This window comes from Rattus norvegicus, chromosome 18 (assembly GCF_036323735.1).
Source record: "Rattus norvegicus strain BN/NHsdMcwi chromosome 18, GRCr8, whole genome shotgun sequence".
Lineage (NCBI taxonomy): Eukaryota > Metazoa > Chordata > Mammalia > Rodentia > Muridae > Rattus > Rattus norvegicus.
Window position 1 is genome coordinate 597,384 of NC_086036.1, and position 26,411 is coordinate 623,794.

Below are 26,411 nucleotides of genomic sequence, written 5' to 3' on the forward strand. Positions count from 1 at the left end.
GGTGTTTTCCTCTAGAGTCAGAGATGTGGGCAGAGTGTAGTCTCTTCTGGTTTCCCAGGCGTGTCTGCCTCTCTGAAGGTTTAGCTCTCCCTCCCATGGGATTTGGGTGCAGAGAAATGTTTATCTGGTCAGTCCCTTCAGGTTCCAGTGGTATTTCAGACGCAGCAGACTTGCTGCTCCTGTGCCCTTATCCAAGCCAGAAGCAGACTCTTACACCCAATCGTTGTAATGAAGTTGAAGTCCCTTATGGTTGAATTAGAGAAAGAATGAAAGAACTGAAGGACAGAGCAACCTTATACGAAGTCCAGCAGTCTCAACTAACAGTTGCTGGGGATCTCTCAAGGCCTGATCCAACAGGAACACACACCAGTTGTTCCAAGGTCTTTGTCACATGTATAGCAGAGGTCTGCTTGTTTGGGCCTTAATGGGAGAAGATATTCTTAATCCTTGAGATCATTGAGGTCCCAGTGAAGGGGGAGGACTGCTGGGTGTATGTCCTCTGGTATGGAAAGGGGATAAAGTATAGAGAAGTATGGGGGGCACCAAGTGCATGGGCAATGACTGGAATGTAAATAAATAAAATATAAATAAAATAATTAAAAAAAAGCACTAGCCAAAAACAAAATAGAAAAAAAAACCATAAAAATTTTTCAAATCAGTTATACTAACTTGATTATATGGTGAAATAGAATCAGTCGGAATAATTATTACTGAATTGCTAAAATAACTTATATATCAATAATTATGGGAAATGTTTTATATTTAATGTTTTATATTTAATATAGGTAAATGAATTAATATAAATTTTGTGAACTAAATTAACTACTGAAAATTCATTTCCTTTGGGTATGTTTATGGAAGCATAGTTTATTATTCTTTATCAATTGAGTTAATAATTAACATTAATTCATAAAAGATTAATAAATTGTACTTAATCTTGAATGGTGTCATGACTCAGTGGGTAAAAGCACCAGGCAAAGCACGAGGACAAAAAGTTTTGAATCTCAAGTTCCTATATAAATACCAGCTACATACATATAACCCTTAAATTGTGCAGGCAAAAGACAAAATCATATGCCTTCTGGATACTAATATGCTCTAGTATTTCTAGTTTTTCTGGAACAAGGTCTCTCATAATATCTGGAGCTCACAATTTTGGTGACAGCAGCTGACCATGGAATTTTAGGAATTAGTCTCTATTCACTACTCCATGTTCCTAGTGCTGTGGTTACAGAAAAACACCTACCATTCCTGATTTTATGGGCTACTGAAAATCTGAATTCAGACCCTCTCTCAAAGATGAAGTGCTTTAAGCACTTCATCTACTGAGCCACCTCTTCAGCCAGTCTTTGAAATTTAATTTACCATTTTTCTAATTATTAAAGCTAAATATCTTTACTTTCTTTTAAATTCAAAACATCTATAATACCAGTTTTCCTGCGACAACCACAGAGGTCCCCTTTCTGATTCCTATCCATGCCTAAATTCCTCTACAAAATATTCTTTGTACTAGAAGCTCAAATTCCACCTATCACTAGGTCTAACCTCAACGTAAAGGCAATGAGGCATTAATTTTTAATGTTTTGTTAGCATATATTAATTTTAATGAATAGGGGACTCAAATACTATGGACAGATTACAAGGGTTTTTTTATTTTTTCTGTTGTGTTTATTTGTTTTTTATTTTCAAGAGAATGTTAATTTAAGTAATAAAAGAATGTTCTCTTATGTCATTCACTATGAATCAGTCAAGTAGTGAGAATTCTGATCTTTCAGATCAGAAGCGGAAATGTGGGCAGAGCAGAGAGTATGTTTCTGGTGCATTCCTTGGTTTACCCATGGGGTCTTCTGTTCTATGGACCCTTCCTTTATTACTGATGAACAGTAAGAGGTCATTGAAAGAGTTGTCAAGTACTCTGGGAATAACAAAGTAATCTTCAGAGATAACATTCTAAACCTGAGGGGTCTTTGGTTTTACCACCATCATGGTGAGTACTTGTCATGTGTGATGTATAGTCACATGTCTGCACCTTCACATCTTGAAGCCTCTTTCCACACTGTAGTTCCCACTGCATGCATGCATAATTATTTGTGATATTTGACAGTTAAATATTTAAAAATTCTCACATCTCAAAGGCCTGATTGGCTTCAGAATGAATTAAAATCTTATGGCTTTTGAGTTGCAGAGACAGGGTTTCTCTGTGTAGCACTGGACGACCTGGACCTCACTCTGTAGACTAGACTGGCCTTGAAATCAGAGATTTATCTCATGCTACCTCCCAGTTTCTGTGACTAAAAATATGCACCACCACCGTTAGCTCTTCTCTCCTAAGTTTTTTAATTGAATATGTTATGTATGTATAATTCAAATGTTATCCCTTTTCCCAGTTCCCCCTCTCTAATACTCCCCCACCCCGTCTCTTTGAGAATACTCCCTCTCCTACCTCCCCACTCTTACCTCTAAACACTGGTTTTCCACTCACTCGGGAAACAAGTCTTGCCAGGACCAAGGGTTTGTCCTCCTATTGATGCCAGACAATGCTATCCTTTGCTACATATACGTCTGAAGCCATGAGCCCTCCCATGTGCAATCATCACAGTCAGTAGTGCAAAACAGCAATCAACAGATTGAGAAAAGATCTTTACCAATTCTACATCCAAGAGAAAGCCAATAACTAATATATAAAAAGAAGTCTGGGTGTTAGACCCCAGAGAAGCCAATAATCCTACTTTTAAAAAAAGGGTACAGATCTATCAAAGAATTTTATACTAAGGAGTACTGAATGGCTGAGAAAAACCTAAAGAAAAGTTTAACATCTTTACTCTTCAGGGAAATGCAAATCAAAACAAACCGGGAGTTTCCACCTCACACCAGTCAGAATGGCTAAGATAAAATCTCAGGTGACAGTAGATGAAGGCGAGGATGTGGAGAAAGAGGCACACTCCTCCATTGTTGGTGGGAATGCAAGTTGGAAAAACCACGGTGGGAATCTATCTGGTGGTTCCTCAGAAAATTGGCCAAAGTGTTTCCTGAGGACTCAGCTATACTACTCCTGGGCATACACCCATAATTAGCTCCAAAAACATAACAAGGACACATGCTCCACTATGTTCATAGCAGCCTTATTTCTAATAGCCAAAAGATGAAAAGACCCCAGATGCCTTCAACAGAGGAAAGGATATAGAAAATATGGTGCACTTATACAATGCAGTACTACTCAGCTACTAAAAACAAAGACTTCATAAAAATCTTAGGGTAATGGATGGAACTACAAAATATCATCCTGAGTGAGATAACCACATGGTATATACACTTACTGATACCATGAGTGGATCAACTGATACTGTTGATATTAGCCATAAAGCTCAATCAGGCTACAACTTTAGTGAGAGCCTCGGTAACACTTTTTTCTGGACTCGAAAGAAAATTAAGCTGCACACCCACAGCATATGTACCAGGGGACATGTTTCAGTCCTTGTATGTTTCTTGGTTGGTGGTTCAGGCTCTGATAGGTCCCTGGATTCCAGGTCAGTAGAATCTCTTGGTCATGCCTCTGCGTTCCATTCCATTCATGATCTCCCATCCTTCCCTCACACTTCCATAAGGGTCACTACTCACCATCACAAGTTTGGCTGTGTGTATCTGTACCTATTTCAGTCAGAGCCTCTTAGAGGACAGTTATGCTAGGTTCCTGTCTGCAAGCATAACAGAGTATCACTACTAATGTCAGGGATTGGTTGCTTGCATATATGATGGCTTTCTAATTTAAGACAAGCAAGATAGTCAATAAAACACACTGTATAAATAATGATGTGATACGACTGCTGAAAATGGATGTGTGGTAGAACCATAAAAGTAAAAAAATGTAGAACAAAATATACTGAGAAAATTACTATGCCTCAAATAAAAAACACTCTTTTCATAACAGAAAAAGAAAGATGAACAGCAGTAGGAGGCTGAGTATATAAACAAGAAGAGCATGAACAAATAAAAATGCACGACAAGTTTTCAAGATCCTTTGTAGTTAGAGTAATAGAATATTCAGGGGTGCTTCTACATACATGTGTGAGACTTGTCCTATCAAATCACAGATATCCACTTGTCTCTGACTCCTAAGAGCCAGAGTTAAAAGAATGTGTTAAAACATGCAGAATCAGAGCTAAGTATTTATTGGAGGCAAGAGCATACAAAGATAGTGTTCAATTATTAAACCAATGTGTTTCTATTTTAGAATGTTTACAATACAATACAATACATTTTAAGAGATAGCAACTTCCATCTTCCTAGAACTGAAAGCTTCTTGGGCAGTGTATTTTCATCTGGCGATATTGTGCCATGCCTCTAGATATTCTTAGGTACAGCATTTTTCTTTATATTTTTAAAATCAGATATTTGACGAATTTAAATTTCAAATATTATCCCCCTTCTCTCATCCCTCCTCCACCCTCTCCCTGCTTCTATGAAGAAGATCCCACTTCAACCCACCCATTACCAACTCAACTGCCATTCCCCTATACTGAGGAAGGGAGTCTTCTCAGGAAGATGTGCTTCTCCTCCTAATTATGCCAGACAATGATATCATCTGGTACATATGTGTCTGGATCCAGGGGTCTCTGCATGTGCACTCTTTGGTTGGTGGTTTAGTCCCCATGAGCTCTGGGGTGTCTGGTTAGTTGATCTTGTTTTTCTTCCTATGGTTTTAGAAACCCCTTCAGCTCCATCAGTCCTTTCTCTATCTCCTCCAGAGGGGTCTGTGTGCTCAGTCTGATGTTTCGCTGCAAGCATCCTTATCTTGAGCTTCATTTAGCCTGTGAATTGTATTTTAGGCATTCTGAGATTTGGGGCTAATATCCAGTTATCAGTGATTCCATACCGTGTGTGTTGTATTGTGACTGGGGTACCTCACTCAGGATGATACGTTCTTGGTCCATCCATTTGCCTAAGAATTTCTAGTATAGTTCTAACTACTAGATTGTACTAATTTAAAGGTACACAATAAAACTGGAAATCTTCTCTTAGACTAGTTCTACATCTTGCATTCCTGAAACATCTGAATCTTCAATTACATGGTATATAGGTGTAAAGTATTAAAAATAATATGAGAATAATAGAGGAAAAAGAAATAAAGAAATATATAGAAAATTTCACAGAACCTTGAGGCACAATTTGTGTTTCTATTAGCATTTCCTCTAGTGTCTGTTGTTAATCCATTAGGGTGAGTTTTCCAGCAGAGAAAAACATGTCTCCTTGTGTTGTCTAGTATATTTTTTTTGTAGAAATCAAATGCCCTTGGTTGGTAAAGCCATCTTTAATATAACTGTATTTTCAGCCACTTATCAGCCAAAAGTGCCACCAGGGAAGATATTGTAGGAGCATGAAGTTCAGCTGCCTTCTGTGACAGCTGAAGGTATTAAACAAGATGCAGATATTGAGGTATGAATATATGAGTATTTAATTATTAATCCAAAACAAGAGATGTCACTGCTAAAAGGAAATTGGTGCGAAAATACAAGCATGTGTCTACCTTTAAAACAACAACATCATGGCCTCTTAGAACAGGACATAAACTCCAAAACTACTATCTCTTTTTAGACTGGTGAGACAGGCACTGACTGACTTGCTTTTCTCAGCCTCAGGAAACTCTAATGCATACCCAGCATGAAAAATGCCTTCAGCTGTGAACACCTCACAGATTCTGGCAATTATTGAAAAGAGATGCCTCCACTTGATTTTGAATAACCATCTGAGATAAATATAAGGAAAGAAAAGGTGACCATCATCTTCAGCTGACGGCTCTGCTCAGCCTGCATTTACAACTCTGATCTGCCTGAATTAGGTTTATAGCAGGTCACTGTAGCCGCATTTCCAGGTCAGTAGAGAATACTCCATTTTCTAGAAAAACAGCACCTAAGTTCAGAACAAGAAAATCTTTTGTTTTATTTCTGCCTATAGAAATCATTTTTCCCCATCTCTTCTCTGAGACGAGTCACAGTGAGTGGTTAGTTTTGATTCCTGCTTTCTGCTCTTCAGTTTTACAAGGAACAGGAGGACCTGCTCTCTCTAAGTACAGAGTGACTTTGTGGAATGTGAAATGTGAACTTCTGTGAGATATTCCCTTCTGAAGGAGAAAGGAAAGATGGCTTCTTGTCAGGTAAATGTATGCATGATGATGGGAAAGGTTGAGTATTCTTACAGAATCTTCATTGCCAAAACTTCCAAACTTTCCTATGCTGACTCACATTTACAGCACTATTTTTTCATATGACTCTCAGAATTAAGTTTTCAAAACTTATGTCAATGGTGTGCTAAAGACAGGTTTTTACTTATTGCAGGCTACTTATTTTTCAATATATATATGGAAATGTATTCTGAAAATCTTGTAAAGCTTCTGCTAACAAAGCTGAATCTACATGATGGCAAAGGGGAATGTATAATTCTACAGAGTCGCTTGTGTCATTATTTACCTGAGATAAAGGCTCATGTTTCATGAATGTTGCATCTCAGTCCCAAGGCAATAATTCTCTGCTTTCCTACTCCTGCAACCTTTTATTAGGGTTCCTCAAGTCATGGTGATCCCAACCATAATTTTATTTTTATTGCTACTTCATAATTGCAATTTTTCTATTGTATGGGGTAGAAAGTAAATACCTCTGTTTTCTGGTACCATAGGCAACTAACATTTTATATACTAGAGGGTCATGCAGTTTCATTTCCAAAGGGGTTACCACCCACAGGTTGAGAACTGATAGCATATTGAATCTTTGCAAAGATTCTTTGCACAGCATTCTTTCATTCAGATCACAATTTATCAAAAATGTATACTAGTTATTTATACCAGACCAAGTTCTATAATTAATGAATCTTTCCTTGGGTGAAATATAGAACTTGGATAATGGATACAAAGGGATACTGTTAATTTTAATTTCAGGGTCTATTGACTTTCATGGATGTGGCTATAGAGTTCTCTAGGGAGGAGTGGGAATGTCTGGATTCTGCTCAGCGGACTTTGTACAGAGATGTCATGTTGGAGAATTATAACAACCTGGTTTCTGCAGGTGAGAAATATTTTTTTCGTAATTTCTACTTAAGGGATTTGTAAAACTCTACTTAGTGTTTTGGTCTGACTTACATTAATCATTAGGTGTCTTAAATTGTTACAGATTGATTAGTATCTTCTTAATAGTTAACATGTTAAGTACCTTTATCTTGGTTTTACATTTTATATAAGGATTCTTCATTCTTATATGTCCTTAGAATAAGCATTTAGTAACATTTATATTTGAATGCACTGTGACTCACACATTCACTTTTTTTCTTTGATTGGATAGTTCTTTATTTACATTTCAAATGTTATACCCTTCTTGGTATCCCCTATCCCAACTCCCCTCCCCCTGATTCTATGTGGGTGTACCTCTACCCAATCAAGCTATTCCTCCTCCCTGCCATGGCATTCCCCTACACTGGGTCATTGAGACTTCACAGGACCAAAGGCCTCTCCTCTCATTGATGCCTGACAAGTCCATCCTCTTCTACATATGTGCTGGAGACATAGATCTATCCCTTTATACTCTTGAGATGGTGGTCTAGTCCCTGGGAACTCTGGGGTATCTGGCTGGTTGATATTGTTGTTCTTCCTATGGGATTGCAAACTCCTTCAGTTCCTTCAGTCCTTTATCCACCTTCACCATTGGGGACCCCATTCTTAGTGCAATGGTTAGATATGACTAATCATCTCTGTATTTGTAAGGCTTGGGCAAGCCTCTCAGGTGACAGTTATATCAGGCTCCTGTCAGCATGTAGTTCTTGGCATCAGCAATAGTGTCTGGTTTTGGTGACTGTACATAGGATACATCCCCAGGTGGGGCAGTCTCTAGATGGCCTTTCCTTCAGTCTCTAATCCACAGTTTGTTTCCATATTTCTTCCTATGGGTATTTTGTTCCCCATTCTTGACAGGCTTGAAGCATCCACACTTAGGTCTTCCTTCATCTTGAGCTTCATGTGGTCTGTAATTTGTATTTTGGGTATTCCCAGCCTTTCGGCTAATATCCACGAATCAGTGAGTATATACCATGTGTCTTTTTTTGTGATTGGGTTACTTCAGTCATGATCATATTTTCTAGTTCCATTCATTGCTTATGAATTACACGAAGTCATTGTTTTTAATAGTTGAGTAGTACTCCATTGTGTAAATGTACCACATATTATGTATCCAGTCCTCTGTCAAAGGACATCTGCATTGTTTCCAAATTCTGGGTATTATACACAAGGCCACTATGAACATAGTCGAGTATGTGTTCTTGTTATATGTTGGAGCATAGTTTGGGTATATTGCAAGGTGTCTTATAACTGGGTACTCATTAGTACTATGTATCTTAGTAAAGCTGCAATCTGTTGGTTGCAGTTTTGTCCTATTGACAGTGTCCTTTGCCTTTCAGAAGCTATGCACTTTTATTTGGTCACATTTGTCAATTCTTGATCTTAGAGCATAGACCATTGGTATTCTGTTCAGAAAACTTTCCCCTGTTCCCCTGTGATTAATGCGTCTTACCACTTTCTTTTCTGTTAGTTGCAGTGTATCTGGTTTTATGAGAGGTCCTTAAGTCACTTGGATTTGAGCCTTGTACAAGGCAATAAGAATGGAATGATTTGCATTCTGTTCCATGCTGACCTCCTGTTGAACCAGCACCATTTGTTGAGAACAGTGTATTTTTTCCATTTGCTGGTTTTTGCTCCTGTGATCAAGTGACAATAGGTATGTGGGTTCATTTCTAGGTCTACTGATCTATTCTGTTCATCAACTTGCTTGTCTCTCTACCAATACCATGTTGGTTTGTTCATTGTTTGTTTGTTTGTTTGATCACAATTGCCCTGGAATATAGCTGGAGGTCAGGTATGGTGGTTTTTCTCAGAAGTTCGTTGTTGTTGTAAAAATATTTTTTGCTATCCTGGCTTTTTGGTTATTCCAAATGAATTTGCAAATTGCTCTTTATAAGTTATGAAGAATTGAGTGGGGATTTTGATGCGATTGCATTTAATCTTTATATTGCTTTTGTCAAAATGGCCATTTTAATATATCCATCTTTCCAATCCATGAGCAAAGGAGAGCTTTCTATCTTCTGAGATCTTCTTCCATTTCTTTCCTCAGAGAAGTGAAGTTCTTGTCATACAAATCATTCACTTGCTTGGTTAAAGTCACACCAAGTTATTTCATATTATTTGTAACTATTGTAAAGGGTGTTGTTTCACTAATTTCGTTCTCAGCCTTTTTATCTTTTGAGTAAAGACAGCCTATTGTTTTCTTTCCATTATTTTGTTAATCCAACCCCTTTGACGTCTTTGTTCATCAGGTTTAAATGTTCTCTGGTGGAACTTTTGGGTCACTTAAGTTTACTATCATATCATCTGCAAATAGTGATATTTTGATTTCTTCCTTTCCAATTTGTATCCCTTTGACCTATTTTTGTTCTTTAGGGCTTCAAGTACTATCCTGAATAGATCGGGAGAGAGTGGGCAGTCTTGTCTATTCCCTGAATTTAGTGGGATTGCTTCAAATTTCTGTACTTTTATATTGATGTTCGCTAAGGGTTTGTTGTATATTGCTTTTACTATGTTTAGTTGTGGGCATTGAATTCCTGATCTTCCAAGACTTTTATCATGAAGGGATGTTGAGATCTTTCAAATGCTTCCTCAGCATCTAATTAGATGATTATATATTTTCTTTGAGATTGTTTCTACAGTAGATTAGGTTCATGGATATTTGTGTATTGAACCATCCCTGTATCCCTGTGAGTCCTACTTGATATTTTTTTTTAATTTAGAGAATACTTTATTAGTTTTTGTAATCAAACCCACGTATATAAGACCTTACATATTTAATACAGTGTGTTACCCCTGTACAAATGGAAAAAACTTAAGTTCAACATTTCTAGACCAATATGGCTGTTAATTTCTGTACAGTGCCAACTCAACACAGTAAACGGGGATACTTTTTTCGAAAGTTGACAGCACAGGTAAAGTTTCAAAAAATTCAAATTATATATCTGTATATATATATATATTTATATTTATATAAAAAGACCAATAATAGCAGTGTGTTATGCATCAACAGCAGCAACAGCTTTTCCACGTTCTGCAGTCATCTGAACAAAACTGTAGAGACATTCAGCACACTCCATTAAAAAAAAAAGTAAAAAAACAAAACCCGAGAAAACAGCACAGTTCTGTTACTCTTGTGGTACCTGGCACCATTTTTTTTTAAATTAGCTTCTCAATCATCATCTGGAAAGAAAACATTCTGAGCAACATCATTAAAAACAGCTCTGATAAAGCACGGTCACTACTACGTATCATAAAGTAGGTACAAGCTATTTTACATCCACAGAGGTATGATACAGTACTGTCCTACATCTATAATACTAGAGGATACAATTTAAAAGGCATTATTTGAGACTTGATTCTACTTTTCCAGCAGAGGGCCCAAAGGATGGTGTGACACAGCTTTGTAAAGAAACATACTCTAGACAGGATTTCCTTTCACTAGTGGCACAGTTCTAAGGATTCATTCTCTCCATGAATGTCAGCTAAAACCGTTATTAAAAAAATGAAATATCCCTAGAACAAAACCGTATAACCACCGGATTCACATGAAGATGACCTAGTGGAGACAAGCTGGACCTCACCTTACCAACAAGCTATCAAATCTGTTATGTTTAAACAGTGAGACCTCCAAGGAAGGAGATGCCAAGTAGTGCTTCAAAGCTTCGGACCACAATCAAACACAGCATCCTTTTCAACAGAAGCAGAAGCTCATCTGAATATGCTCATGGATGCTGACATCAACATTTAATCATCTCCTCACTCATCCAGGAAGAGGGGGAGATCAGTTACTACTGTACTTTATTGTGTTCAACCAAATCACCATGTTACAAAAATAGCAAGCTGCCATAATAAAAAATAAGGCTCCTCTATCCAGCACCAGATAGCATCATTTTACTTTCAAGCCTAGAAATTGCACACTTGTATATAAACCAATCGAAGATGAGGATTGAGAGTTCATCTTGGTGGATTTTTCCTTTGATGAATATGAAGTGTCCTTCCTTATCTTTTTTGATGACTTTTAGTTGAAAATTGATTTTATTTGATATTAGAATGGCTACTCCAGCTTGCTTCTTCTGACCGTTTGCTTGGAAAGTTGTTTTCCAGCCTTTCACTCTGAGGTAGTGTCTGTCTTTGTCTCTGAGGTGTGTTTCCTGTAGGCAGCAGAATGCAGGGTCCTCATTGCGTATCCAGTTTGTTAATCTATGTCTTTTTATTGGGGAGTTGAGGCCATTGATGTTGAGAGATATTAAGGAATAGTGATTATTGCTTCCTGTTATATTCATATTTGGATGTGAGGTTATGTTTGTGTGCTTTCATTCTCTTTTGTTTTGTTGCCAAGACGATTAGTTTCTTGCTTCTTCTAGGGTATAGCTTGCCTCCTTATGTTGGGCTTTACCCTTTATTATCCTTTGTAGTGCTGGATTTGTAGAAAGATATTGTGTAAATTTGTTTTTGTCATGGAATATCTTGGTTTCTCCATCTATGTTAATTGAGAGTTTTGCAGGATACAGTAACCTGGGCTGGCATTTGTGTTCCCTTAGGGTCTGTATGACATCTGTCCAGGATCTTCTGGCCTTCATAGTTTCTGGCGAAAAGTCTGGTGTGATTCTGATAGGTCTGCCTTTATATGTTACTTGACCTTTTTCCCTTACTGCTTTTAATATTCTTTCTTTATTTTGTGCGTTTGGTGTTTTGACTATTATGTGACGGGAGGTGTTTCTTTTCTGGTCCAATCTATTTGGAGGTCTGTAGGCTTCTTGTATGCCTATGGGTATCTCTTTTTTTAGGTTAGGGAAGTTTTCTTCTATGATTTTGTTGAAGATATTTACTGGTCCTTTGAGCTGGGAGTCTTCACTCTCTTCTATACCTATTATCCTTAGTTTTGATCTTCTCATTGAGTCCTGGATTTCCTGTATGTTTTGGACCAGTAGCTTTTTCCACTTTACATTATCTTTGACAGTTGAGTCAATGATTTCTATGGAATCTTCTGCTCCCGAGATTCTCTCTTCCATCTCTTGTATTCTGTTGGTGAAGCTTGTATCTACAGCTCCTTGTCTTTTCTTTTGATTTTCTATATCCAGGGTTGTTTCCATGTGTTCTTTCTTGATTGCTTCTATTTCCATTTTTAATTCCTTCAACTGTTTGATTGTGTTTTCCTGGAATTCTTTCAGGGATTTTTGCGATTCCTCTCTGTAGGCTTCTACTTGTTCTCTAAGGGAGTTCTTTATGTCTTTCTTGAAGTCCTCCAGCATCATGATCAAATATGATTTTGAAACTAGATCTTGGTTTTCTGGTGTGTTTGGATATTCTGTGTTTGCTTTGGTGGGAGAATTGGGCTCCGATAATGCCATGTAGTCTTGGTTTCTGTTGCTTGGGTTCCTGCGATTGCCTCTCGCCATCAGATTATCTCTAGTGTTACTTTGTTCTGCTATTTCTGACAGTGGCTAGACTGTCCTATAAGCCTGTGTATCAGGAGTGCTGTAGACCTGTTTTCCTGTTTTCTTTCAGCCAGTTATGGGGACAGAGTGTTCTGCTTTCGGGCGTGTAGTTTTTCCTCTCTACAGGTCTTCAGCTGTTCCTGTGGGCCTGCGTCTTGAGTTCACCAGGCAGGTTTCTTGCAGGGGAAAAGTTGGTCCTACCTGTGGTTCCAAGGCTCAAGTTTGCTCGTGGGGTACTGCCTAAGTCCTCTCCGCGGCGGCAGCAACTGGAAAGATCTGCGCCGCTCTTTCCGGGAGCCTCTGTGCACCAGGGTTCCAGATGACGTTTGGTGTTTTCCTCTGGCGTCTGGATGTGCACAGAGTGCAGTCTCTTTTGGCTTCCCAGGCGTGTCTGCCTCTCTGAAGGTTTAGCTCTCCCTCCCACGGGATTAGGGTGCAGAGAACTGTTTATCCGGTCTGTTTCCTTCAGGTTCCGGCAGTGTCTCAGGCGCAGGGATCCTGCCGCTCCTGGGCCCTCCCCTACGGGAACCCAGAGGCCCTATACAGTTGCCTCTTGGGCCAGGGATGTGGGCAGGGGTGGGCAGTGTTGGTGGTCACCTCCGCCCCGCAGCCTCAGGAGTGCCCACCCAATCAGGCAGTGAGGTCTCTCTCCCACGGGGTTTGGGAGCAGAGAGCTGCTGCGGGCCGGGATCCGCAGGTCCTGCTTGATATTTTTAATACGGGTTATTTGTCTCTCTGTGGTCTACCGTCTTGATTTCTTTGTATATATTTCTTTGTATATATTTCTATCTTATGTGGGATTGGTAAAGACCTTTTTTCAATCTGTTGGTTACTGATTTGTCCTAAAGGGAGTGTCCTTTGCCTTACAGAAGCTTTGCAGTTTTATGAGGTCCCATTTGTTGATTTTTGATCTTAGAGCATAAGCCTTTGGTGTTCTGTTCAGGAAATCTTCCTCAGTACCCATACAATCCAGGCTTTTCTCCATTTTTTTCTATTAGTTTTAGCGTGTCTGGTTTCAAGTTGAAGTCCTTGATTGACTTACACTTAAGTTTTATGCACGGCCATTAAGAATGCATCGAATTGTATACCTCTGCATGCTGACCTCCATTTGAACTAGGACCATTTGTTGAAAATGCTATCCTTTTTCCACTGGATAATTTTAGCTCCTTTGACAAAGATCAAGTGACCATAGGAGTGTGGGTTAAAATCTTGGTCTTCAATTCTATTCCAATGATCTATCTGCCTGTCTCTGTATGAATACCATACAGTTTTTAATCACCATTTCTCTGTAATATTGCTTGAGGTAAGGGATGGTGATTCCCCCAGAAGTTCTTTTATTGTTGAGGATAGTTTTTGCTCTCCTGGGTTTTTTTGTTATTTTAGATGAATTTACAAATTGCTCTTTCTAACTCTCTGAAGAATTGAATTGGGATTTTGATGGGGATTGCATTGAATCTGTAGGTTGCTTTTGGCAAAATGGCCATTTTTACTACATCTATCTGGCCAATCCACGAGTATGGGAAGTCTTTCTATCTGTTGGTATCTTCAATTTCTTTCTTCAGAGATTTCAAGTACTTGTCATACAGATCTTTAACTTGCTTGGTTAGAGTCACACTGAGGTATTTTATGTTATTTGTAACTATTGTGAAGGGAGTCATTCCCCAAATTTCTTTTTCAGGCTGTTTATCTTTTCAGGAAAGGAAGGCTACTGATTTGTTTTTAGGTAATTTTATACCCAGTCATTTTGCTGGAGTTGTTTATTAGGCTTAGTAGTTCTCTGGTGGAACTTTTGGGGTCACTTAAGTGCACTATCATGTCATCTGCAAACAGTGACATTTTGATTTTTTCCCTTCCAACTTGTATCCCTTTAACCTCATTTTGCTGTCTGATTGCTCTGTCTAGGACTTCAGGTACTATATTCAATAGGTAGGGAGAGAGTGGGCAGCCCTGTCTAGTCCCTGATTTCAGTGGGATTGCTTCAAGTTTCTAGCCACTTCGTTTGATGTTAGCTACTGGTTTTTCATATATTGCTTTTAATATGTTTAGATATGGACCTTGAATTCTTGATCTTTCCAGGGCTTTTATCATGAAGGGGTGTTAAATTTTGTCAAATTCATTCTCGGCATCTAATGAAATGATCATGTGGTTCTTATCTTTGAATTTGTTTATATAGTGGATTACACTGATGAATTTTTGTATATTAAACATTCCTGCATCCCTGGGATGAATCCTACTTAATCATGATGCATGATCATTTTGATATGTTCTTGGATTCAGTTTGCAACAATTTTAATGAGTATTTTTCATCAATATTAATAAATGGTCTGAAGTTCTCTTTCTTTGTTGGGTCTTTGGTTTTGGAATAACAGTAATTCTAGCTTCATGAAGAAATTTGGTAGTGTTCTGTCTGTTTTTATTTTGTGGAATAGTTTGGACAGTATTCATATGTGGTCTTCTATGAAGGTCTGATAGAATTCTGCACTGAACCCGTCTGGACCTGGGCTCTTTTTGGTTGAGAGACCTTTAATGACTGCTTCTATTTCTGTAGGAGTTATGGGGTTGTTTAAATGGTTTATCTCTTCCTGATTTAACTTTGGTACCTGGTATCTGTCTAGGACATTGTCCATTTCCTCCAGATTTTTAAGTTTTGTTGAATATAGGCTATTGTAATAGAATCTGATGATTTTTTAAAAATTTCTTCAGATTCTGTTGTTATTTCTGATTTTGTTAATTTGGATACATTCTCTGTAACCTCTGGATAATCTGGCTAAGGATTTATCTAATCTTGTTTATTTTCTCAAAGAACCAGCTCTTGCTTTTGTTGATTCTTTGTATAGTCCTTTTTGTTTCTACTTGGTTGATTTCATCCCTCAGTTTGATTTTTTTCCTGCCTTCTACTCCTCTTGGGTTTATTTATTTCTTTTTGTTCTAGATCTTGTAGGTGTGCTGCCAAGCTGCCGATATATATTCTCTCCTGTTTCTTTTTGTAGGCACTCAGAGCGATGAATTTTCCTCTTAGTACTGCTTTCATTGTGTCCTATAAGTTTGGGAATGTTGTATCTTCATTTTCATTAAGTTCTTAGAAGTTTTTAATGTATTCATTTATTTCTTCCTTGACCAAGTTGTCATTCAGTAGAGCATTGTTAAACTTCCATGTTATGTGGGCTTTCTGTCATTACTGTTGTTATTAAAGACCAGTCTTAGTTCGTGGTGATCTGATAGGATGCACAGGTTATTTCTATCTTCATGAATATGTTGAGGCCTCTTTTTTGATCAAATATATCATCAATTTTGAAGAAGGTTCCTTGAGGTACTGAGAATAAGGTATATCCTTGTGATTTAGGATGGAATGTTCTATAAATATCTCTTAAAACCATTTGTTTCATAACTTCTGTTAGTTTCTCTATGTCTCTGGTTTTTTTTCTGTTTTTATGATTTGTCCATTGATGAGAGTGGGGTGTTGAAATCTCCTAGTATTATCGTCTGAGGGGCAATGTGTTCTTTGAGCTTTAGTAAGGTTTCTTTTATAAATGTAGGTGCTCTTGCAATCAGAGCATAGATATTTAGGAATGAGAGTTCATCTTGGTGGATTTTTCCTTTAATGGATATGAAGTGTCCTTCCTTATCTTTTTTAATGACTTTTGGTTAAACGTCAATTTTATTTGATATTAGAATGGCAACTCCAGCTTGTTTCTTCGGGCCTTTTGCTTGGAAAATGGTTTTTCAGCCATTTACTCTGAGTAGAGTGTCTGTCTTTCTCTCTGAGGTGTATTTCTTGCATGCAGCAAAATGCCGGGTGTCCATGTCCTCATCAGCATCTGTTTTCACTTGTATTTTTGATCTTAGCCATTCTGACTGGTGTGAGGTGGAATCTCACAGTTGTTTTGATTTGCATTAAACTGATGACTAAGGATGTTGACCATTTCTTTAGTTACTTCTCAGCCATTCTATATTCCTCAGGTAAGAATTCATTGTTTAGCTCTGTACTCCAGTTTTCTTTCCTTCTTTTTTTTTTTTGTTCTTTTTTTCGGGCTGGGGACCTAACCCAGGGCCTTGCGCTTTCTGTACTCCAGTTTTCTATAGAGTTATTTGTCTCTCTAGAATCTAAGTTCTTGCATTCTTTGTATATATTGGATATAATCTCTCTAACAGATGGAGGATTGGGAAAGATCTTTTCCCAATCTGTTCCTTGCCATTTTCATCTAATGATAGTGCTTGTTGCCTTATGAAAGCTTTGCAGTTTTCTCAGGTTCCATTTGTCAATTCTTTTTTTTTTCAGCTGTGTTTTTTCTTCATTTTTTCTAGGATATATTTTATTTACATTTCAAATGTCGTTCCTTTCCTGGTTGCCAGGACATAATCCCCCTGCCTCATCCCTCTCCCCTTCTTCTATAAGAGTGTTCCCCTTCCCATCCACCTACTCTTACTGACTCCTTGTCATTTCCATAAATTGGGGATACAACCTTGATAAGACCAAGGGATTATTCTTCCATTGTTGCCAAACAAGGCCTTTCTCTGCTCCATATTTAGTGGGAGCCATGTGTCATTCCATGTATATAGTCCTTAGGTAGTAATTTACTCCCTGGTTGGCATTCCTGTTCTTGTGGTGTGGCAGTCCTCTTCAGCTCTTTCAATCCCTTCTCTAATTCCTCCTACATGTGTCCTGTTCACAGTTCAGTGGTTTGCTGCTACCCTTCTTGTCTGTATTTGACATGATCTAGCTGTGTCTCTCAGGAGACATTCATATTTAGTTCCTGTCAGCATACCTTTCTTAGCTTCATCAATTTTGCCTAGTCTTAGTGACTGTACATATATGGGGCATATGTGGGGCACACTTTGAATGGCTATTCCTTCACTCGTTGTTCCAAACTTTGCCCCCACTTCCCCTTTACGAATATTTTTGTTCCCCCTTTTAAGAAGGAGTGAAGCATCTGCACTTTGGACATCCTTCTTGATGAGCTTAATGTGGTCTGGGTATTGTACCTTGGGTGATTAGAGCTTTTGGGCTAATACCCACTTATAAGTGAGAGCATACCTTGTGTGTTTTTCTGGAATTTGGTTACTTAACTGAGGATGATATTTTTTAGTTCATTCCATTTGCCTATGAATTTCATGAAGTCATTGTTTTTGATAGCTGATTAGTACTCCACTGTGTAGATATATGACATTTTCTGTGTCTATTCCTCTGTTGAAGGGCATCTGTTTTATTTCCAGCTTCTGGCTCTTATAAATAAGGCTACTATGAACATAGTGGAGCATGTGACTTATTGTATGTTGGAGCATCTTATGGGTTTATGTCCAGCAGAGGTATAGCTGGGTCCTCAGGTATTGCAATATGAAATTTTCTAAGGAACCTCCAGACTGATTTCCAGAGTGGTTGTACCAGTTTGCAATCCCACCAACAATGGAGGAGTGTTCCTCTTTCTCCACATTCTCACCAACATCTTTTGTCATCTGAGTTTTTAATCTTAGCCATTTTCACTGGTGTGAGTTGGAATTTCACATTTTTTGTTTGTTTGTTTTTATTTGTTTGTTTGTTTGCATTTCTTTAGGTATTTCTCCGCCGTTGGATATTCCTTAGCTGAGAATTCTTTTGTTATATCTTTACCCATTTCTTAATACTGTTGTTTGCCTCTGTAGAGTCTATTTTTTGATATTAGCACTCCCTCTGATGTAGGTTTTCTTTTCCCAATTTGTTGGTTGTTCTTTTGTACTAATGACAATGTCATTTGCCTTTCAGAAGCTTTGCAGCTTTATGAGGTCTCATTTGTCAATTATTGATCTTAGAGCATAAGTCATTTGTGTTTCTTTCATGAAATTTTCCAAAGTGTCCACGTGATCAAGACTCTTCCCTACTTTTTCTTCAATTAGTTTGAGTGTATCTGGTTTGATTTGGAGGTACTTGTCTACTTGGACATAAGGTCTGTACAGGGTGATATGAGTGGGTCAAACTGTGTTTTTCTTCATGCTCACCTCCAGCTGAACCAGAACCATTTTTTGAAAATGCTATCCTTTTTCCATTGGATTGTTTTACCTCCTTTGTCCAAGATCAAATGACCATAGATGTGTGGATTCATTTCTGGGTCTTAATTCTATTCCACTGATCTACTTGCCTGTCTTTGTACCAATACCATATAATTTTTTAACACTATTGCTCTATAATACTGCTTGAGGTCAGAGATGGTGATTCCCCCAGAAGTTCTTTTATTGTTGAGTATATTTTTCGCTATTCTGGGTTTTTGTTATTCCAACGTAATTTGCAAATAGCTCTTTCTAACTCTATGAGGAAATCAGGTGATATTTTGATAGGGATTGCATTGAATCTGTAGATTGCTTTTTGCAAAATTGCCATTTTTATGGAATTTTTGTGTTTCCTCCTTAAGGGCTTCTATTTTTGTACTTGTGTTGTATTTCTTTAAGGGAATTATTTATGTCCTTATTAAAGTCCTCCATCATCACCATAAATTTGGTTTTAAATCAAAATCTTGCTTTACCAGCATGTTTGTATATCCAGTATTTGCTTTTTTGGGAGAACTGGGCTCTGATGATGCCAAGTATTCTTGGTTTCTAATGCTTATGTTCCCATGCTTGCCTCTCACCAACAGGTTGTCTTTGGCGTTGGCTTGTCTTGCTGACTGTAAAAGTGGCTTGTCCTTCCATTAGGCCTCTGTGACAGAACTCCTGTTGACCTGTTTTCTTTCAGCTGGATCTCATAGGGTCCTGCCCCTGACTCTTGTTATATCCCTGTGCCTAGGCGATGTCCCCTAGGGTCAGGAATGAGGGCAGAATGCTTTTGTCGACTATGGATTCTCAGGAGTGTTTGTACTTCTGAGGGTCCAGCTCTCTCCTCCACAGGATTTCTACCCCTGTTTTTGAATTAAGGAAATACTTAAAGAAAATGAGGAGCAGGACAACCCTATAGGAAGTGTGTAAGTCTCAACTAACCTAGACCCATGAGATCTGTCCGATACTGAGCCACCAACCGGCCAACATTCACCAGTGGATATGAGGCTCCCAACACTTTATAGTAGAGTACTGCAGGGTCTGACTTCAGCCATAGAAGATATATCTAATCCTCAAGAAACTTGAGGCCTCAAGGATTGGGGTTATCTGGTAGAGTGGTTTTTGTGTGGGTTGGGATATCTTCTTGGTGTTGGGAGTGTCTCAACTGGTATTTGATGTGCAACAGTTATAGGGTGGAACTTGATGTGGTACATTTTGTTCTGTAAAAAAAATAAAGAATAAATAAAAAGACATATAAAGAAAAATACCTTGTTGATGTATTTGCCATTGAGTTATTATTGATGAAGTTCACTTATATAAAATATATCATAGATTTCATGAAATATCTCCTAATGTACATTATATCTATGATATTTGTTTCTTTGGACAAAATTTGTGCAGTTTGGTGTTGCATATTTCTGTCATGATTATATATATATATATATATATATATATATACACATTTATATATATTTATGATTTTCAACCAATTGCAATGTGTCATATAATGACATATTCTCATTAATTTCAGGTCTGTGTTGTGATTCTACAAAGAAGCTATTCTCAAAGGCATTTACACAGGATTATTTTCTCAAGAAAATAATACAAAGATTTGCATGTAATGACGTTTCAGATCTACATAGAGAGAAATTCTGGGAATGTAGATATGACAATGAAGAACATGAAATAGATGAGTATGGAAGTGATTTCTTTGCAAAAGTCATCTGTTTCATTCCTGAAGAAGCTCAGGAATCTCCAGATTCTCCTCCTGAGAGAATTCAGTCCTCAACTCTTAAGGGTCACTACAGAATTTCTACTCAAGAGACAACTTTCAAGTGTAATGAATGTGGAAAAATCTTTACACAGTTCCTAAGACTTAAAGGTCATCACAGAATCCATGCCAGAGACAAACCTTACAAATATAACGAATGGGAGGAATCCTTAACAGGTCTCTCAAATCTTCATATTCATCACAGATTTCATACTGGAGACAAACCTTACAAATGTAATAAGTTTGGGAAATCTTTTACATGCTCCTCGAGTCTTAAAATTCACCACAGAATCCATACAGGAGAAAAACCTTACAAATGTAATGAATGTGGGAAATCTTTTACACGGTCTTCAGGTCTTAAAATTCACCACAGAATACATACTGGAGACAAACCTTACAAATGTAATGAATGTGGGAAATCTTTTACAGAGTCTTCAAGTCTTAAAATTCACCACAGAATCCATACAGGAGAAAAACCTTACAAATGTAATGAATGTGGCCAATCTTTTATCAAATACTCAAAACTCAGATTTCACCACAGAACCCATACTGGATACAAACCTTACAAATGTAATGAATGTGGGAAATCTTTTACACAGTCTTCAAGTCTTAAAATTCACCACAGAATCCATACAGGAGAAAAACCTTACAAATGTAATGAATGTGGCAAATCTTTTACACAGACTTCAAATCTTAAAACTCACCACAGAATCCATACAGGAGAAAAACCTTACAAATGTAATGAATGTGGCAAACCTTTTATCAAATACTCAAAACTCAGATCTCACCACAGAACCCATACTGGAGACAAACCTTACAAATGTAATGAATGTGGGAAATCTTTTACACAGTCTTCAAGTCTTAAAACTCACCACAGAATCCATACAGGAGAAAAACCTTACAAATGTAATGAATGTGGCAAATCTTTTACACAGTCTTCAAATCTTAAAACTCACCACAGAATCCATGCTGGAGAAAAACCTTACAAATGTAATGAATGTGGCAAATCTTTTACAAAGTCTTCAGGTCTTAAAGTTCACCATAGAATCCATACTGGAAACAAATCTTACAAATGTAATGGATGTGGAAAATCTTTTACAAACTCCTTAAGTCTTCAAAATCACCACAGAATCCATACAGGAGAAAAACCTTACAAATGTAATGAATGTGGGAAATCTTTTACACGGTCTTCAGGTCTTAAAATTCACCACAGAATACATACTGGAGACAAACCTTACAAATGTAATGAATGTGGCAAATCTTTTACAGAGTCTTCAAGCCTTAAAATTCACCACAGAATCCATACAGGAGAAAAACCTTACAAATGTAATGAATGTGGCAAATCTTTTATCAAGTACTCAAAACTCAGAACTCACCACAGAACCCATACTGGAGACAAACCATACAAATGTAATGAATGTGGGAAGTCCTTTACACAGTCTTCACATCTTAAAACTCACCACAAAATCCATGGGGGAGACAAGCCTTATAAATGTAATGAATGTGGGAAATCTTTTACACAGTCTTCAGCTCTTAAAGTTCACCATATAATCCATACTGGAAACAAATCTTACAAATGTAATGGATGTGGAAAATCTTTTACAAACTCCTTAACTCTTCAAATTCACCACAGAATCCATACAGGAGAAAAACCTTGCAAGTGTAATGAATGTGGGGCATCTTTTACAGACTACTGAAGTCATAAATGTCACAACAGGTTACATACTGGAGAAAAAACATTTAAATGAAATCACTGTAGAATATCATTTACCCAGTCCTCAAATCTTTAAGTTCAGTATAGAATCTAGAGAAGAGATAATCTTCACTAATGAAAAAATTTAGCAAGTCTTTTCCAGGTTCTCAATTCTTCAAATTCATCAAAGAATCCATCCTGGAAAGCAGCCTTATAAGTATAATTAATGTGAGAAATACTTTTCCTGTTCCTCACCTCTTCAAGGTCCCCACAGAATCTGTTAAGTAGAAAAAACATTACTAATGTAATGATGTAAATAATTGTTCAAAGGAATCATATCTTCAAATACAGCACACCATGCATACTGGTGAGAAACCTTACAAATGTAAACAGTATGGCTAATCATTTAGAACAAGTTCAAACCTTGAATCAACGTTCTCCATGCATAAGACTAACTTAATATGTAATTACTTTATGCATATTTATATAGAAATACTTATTTAAAAATATTGTTGAAACCTAAAGCATTATAAATAATTCCCATAGGGTAGGCATATACTTGATAGTAGTTGGAAATATTTTATTCAGAAATGACCCTTTCTACATTTTAAGTTGTTTTATTAGTTATAAACTATGAAAAAATTCACCTAGCATTAATCTGACATCATTGATTAGTGATAGTATAGATTTCAATTTCAAACTCATTAAATAACAGTATTTTAAAATTTAAGCATTTAAGCCAAAATAATATTAATAACTATTCTTATACAAACCTGATGTTTAAAGTTCTATATAGTTTAGTTTGGTAGAATATTTTTTTGTGATATATATTTTCTGTAGATTTTATTGTGGTGTTTGTCTTTAAGCTTTTATAGAGTAATTTTTAATCTGAAACTAATCCCTTCTTTGTCACAGTTATTAATAAATATATTACAAATTTTTCATTACTACCACCTTAGTGTGATTAGTATCTATTTAGTGCAAGGATGAAGTCATTCATACATTCCATTTCCTGATTGATGATGCCAAGAGAAACCTGTCCCAAAAGCATAAATTTGATTGCTTTAGACAAATTCCAGACAGTAATTATGAAGCATATATATGGTGATCCAAGGACACCATAAGGCTATCTGAGTTTGTGTGCCTGTGTGTGTATGTGTTTGTGTGTGTATGTGTGTGAGTGTGCATGCATGTGTAAGTTTTAGGCATAAATTCACTGACATTTCAAAGAACCTAGTCTCTGTTCTAGTGAAAAATCCTATGTGGACCCATTTGTGGAGGAGAGGGTTGAAGCTTTAACATAACAACTTCTCCATTGGCCAAAATATTCATATTCATGCAGTGTGCTTTATATTGTATATCATACAACTGTTGCTCATAGAAGTTTTGTCCTTAGTATTGCTCCCATAAGGAAACCTTATCTACAAAGATGAAGAAAGTACTTAGTCACACACACACACACACACACACACACACACACACACACACTATCCTTGAGTCTCTTCTGGTTTGTTGGTATAAACTGGCTTCCTTGTTAATCTGTTAATCTGTGTGTAATGATCCTGCTGAGCTTCCTGGGTGCAGTGTGTCAACACTGCAGATCAATCACTAGAACTCTAGTAGGTCCTATCTTTGAAACAGGTCCCTTTGTTTGTTTTTTTCTGTTTTAAATATTGCCTCGACACAGCATCAGTTCCATTGCTGGAGATATTCTGCCATTGACACGTTTAGGACAACAATTTTTTGTTTAAAGAAATATTTTCAGTCTTTCAAATGAAATTTATTCATACTTTCTTATTAAGGTGGAAAGTTATAATTCATTAAACAAAAATTATTACATCAGCAAGTCTTTACAGATAACATCTTATGGACATAAATTCACAGAAAGAACCTTTTCTAAATAAAACCACTTCTTAGAATTGTTTCCTTTAATATATTCATAAACTAAGCTATGACATTGGTACAAGTCTTAAAATTCAGAAATGATTACTTTCCTGGAAGCCCAGAAAAAATTGTTTCTTCAGTTCTTTTTTTTTTCTCCGTCTTTATTAACTTGTGTATTTCTTATTTACATTTCGATTGTTATTCCCTTTCTGGGTTTCCAGGCCAACATCCCCCTAACCCCTCCCCCTCCCCTTTTATATGTGTGTTCCCTTCCACATCCTTCCCACATTACCGCCATCCCCCCCAAAAATCACGTTTACTGGGGGTTCAGTCTTGGCAGGACCAAGGGTTTCCCCTTCCACTGGTGCTCTTACTAGGCTATTCATTGCTACCTATGAGGTTGGAGCCCAGGGTCAGTCCATGTAGTCTTTTGGTAGTGTCTTAGTCCCTGGAAGCTCTGGTTGCTTGGCATTGTTGTTCATATGAGGTCCCAAGTTCCTTCAAGCTCTTTCAGTCCTTTCTCTGATTCCTTCAACTGGGGTCCCATTCTCAGTGCAGTGGTTTACTGCTGGCATTCGCCTATGTATTTGCTGTATTCTGGCTGTGTCTCTCAGGAGAGGTCTACATCCAGTTCCTGTCAGCCTGCACTGCTTTCTTCATCCATCTTATCTCGTTTGGTGGCTGTATATATATGGGCCACAAGGGGCAGACTCTGAATGGGTGTTCCTTCTGCCTCTGTTCTGCACTTTGCCTCCCAAGGGTATTCTTGTTCCCCTTTTAAAAAAGGAGTGAAGCATTTGAACTTTGGTCATCCTTCTTGAGTTTCATGTGTTCTGTGCATCTAGGGTAATTCGAGCCTTTGGGCTAATATCCACTTATCAATGAGTGCATACCATGTATGTTTTTCGGGTATTGAGTTACCTCACTCAGGATAATATTTTCCAGTTCCAACCATTTGCCTATGAATTTCATAAAGTCATTGTTTTTGAAAGCTGAGTAGTACTCCATTGTGTAGATGTACCACATTTTCTATAGCCATTCCTCTGTTGAAGGGCATCTGGGTTCTTTCCAGCTCTGGTTATTATAAATAAGGCTGCTATTGAAAGACCCCCAAACTTGGGGAGACTCTTGCTCCAGTCACAGGTTGAGGTGCCCCCAAGAAACGCGAGTAGCTGGTCTTGATGTAACAGCAAGAGGTAGCGTTTATTAACGAGATCCCAGACCGACACGTATCTCACACAGGAGAGAGAGGAATCGGCCCCGAGCCTCTTCAGGTAGGGGTTTATATAGGAGAAGCCAGGGGGTTTTGCGTGGTTATCACCAAGCGAAATGGGTACAAGGTCTCATCTGCAAGCAGTACGTGCGGGCTGGGGTGTTCTCAATATAGGAGAACGTCTTATCTTTATGTGTAGAGCAGGGAGTCATCCGTCCAGATGGCTCCCTTCCTGGAACAATTCCTTGACCTTGTTTTGAGGCTTGGCTGGGCACATCTCAGGCCAGCTCTGTCCTGCCCCCTTATCTGCTGTTCTTTTGCAGTTTTTATGAAGTTTTTATTTTAACTCTTCAGCTCCAAATGGTCCGGCAAGCCCTATAGTCTCCCTTAGGTAGACCGGACCTTGTTTATGACTAACTTTTTGAAATTTAACTCTTCATTCCTCTGTACTTGTTGTGAGTAGTTCTAATCTTAGAACTACATGATGAGTTCAGCATCTAGAGGCTCTTCACCCGTACAGCCTGATACTGTTGTCTTAACATGAAGACATGTATAGCACTAATCTGTTCCCTGACAAATGTTAAAAGGCGATTAATGATGTAGGGCCCAAAAGTGAGCAAAAGGAGGAGGATAATCAAGGGACCGGCTAAGGCTCACAACAGGGTGGTAAGCCATGGGGACCTATTGAACCAGCTTTGAAACCAGCTATCAGTGGCTTCTCGTTCTCGTCGTCTCTTGTCTAGCCTCTCTCTAAGTTTAGCCATAGAATCTTTAATGGTCCCTGAGTGATTGAGGTAAAAACATTTTTTTTCAAAGCAGCACATAGCCCTCCTTCTTTAAGGAATATCAGGTCTAATCTTCTCCTATTTTGAAGGACTACCTCTGAGAGGAAGGTTAGGTATTCTTCGAGGTCAGAGTCAATGACAGTTCTGAATTCTCTATAAGCCTTGTATTGTAGGGCTACAGCAGATGTCCTTGTGCTGTCCTTGTAGCACCTAGATAGCCTTAAATAATTTTTAACTCTCTTTTGTGTCTTATTAAGTTTTTAGCATCAGGATTCTAATCTGGACACTATCTAAACCTATACACCAAGGTCATGACCAGCTTTCAGAACTTTTAAACTTATACAGATTGTGATTCCTGAGGCACAGTCTCAAGAAGTGTTAGGAGTACTAACATATGTAATGTTAAATCAAGCCTATCTCCTCACCTATCCTGATATAACCCAGGGCAAACATGAAATTCTTGTTGCATTTTAGCAACCTCCCAGTCACTTAAGCCTAGGGAGCTTTTTGAAGATCTGAGTGTCC

The 26,411-nt window shown here is 37.8% G+C and overlaps 1 pseudogene; it reads left to right on the forward strand.

Annotated features, from left to right (window-relative positions):
* Positions 1-22,231, forward strand: part of LOC134483080 (zinc finger protein 729-like) — a 43,914-nt pseudogene extending 21,683 nt beyond the window's left edge.
* Positions 22,232-26,411: the final 4,180 nt, after the last annotated feature.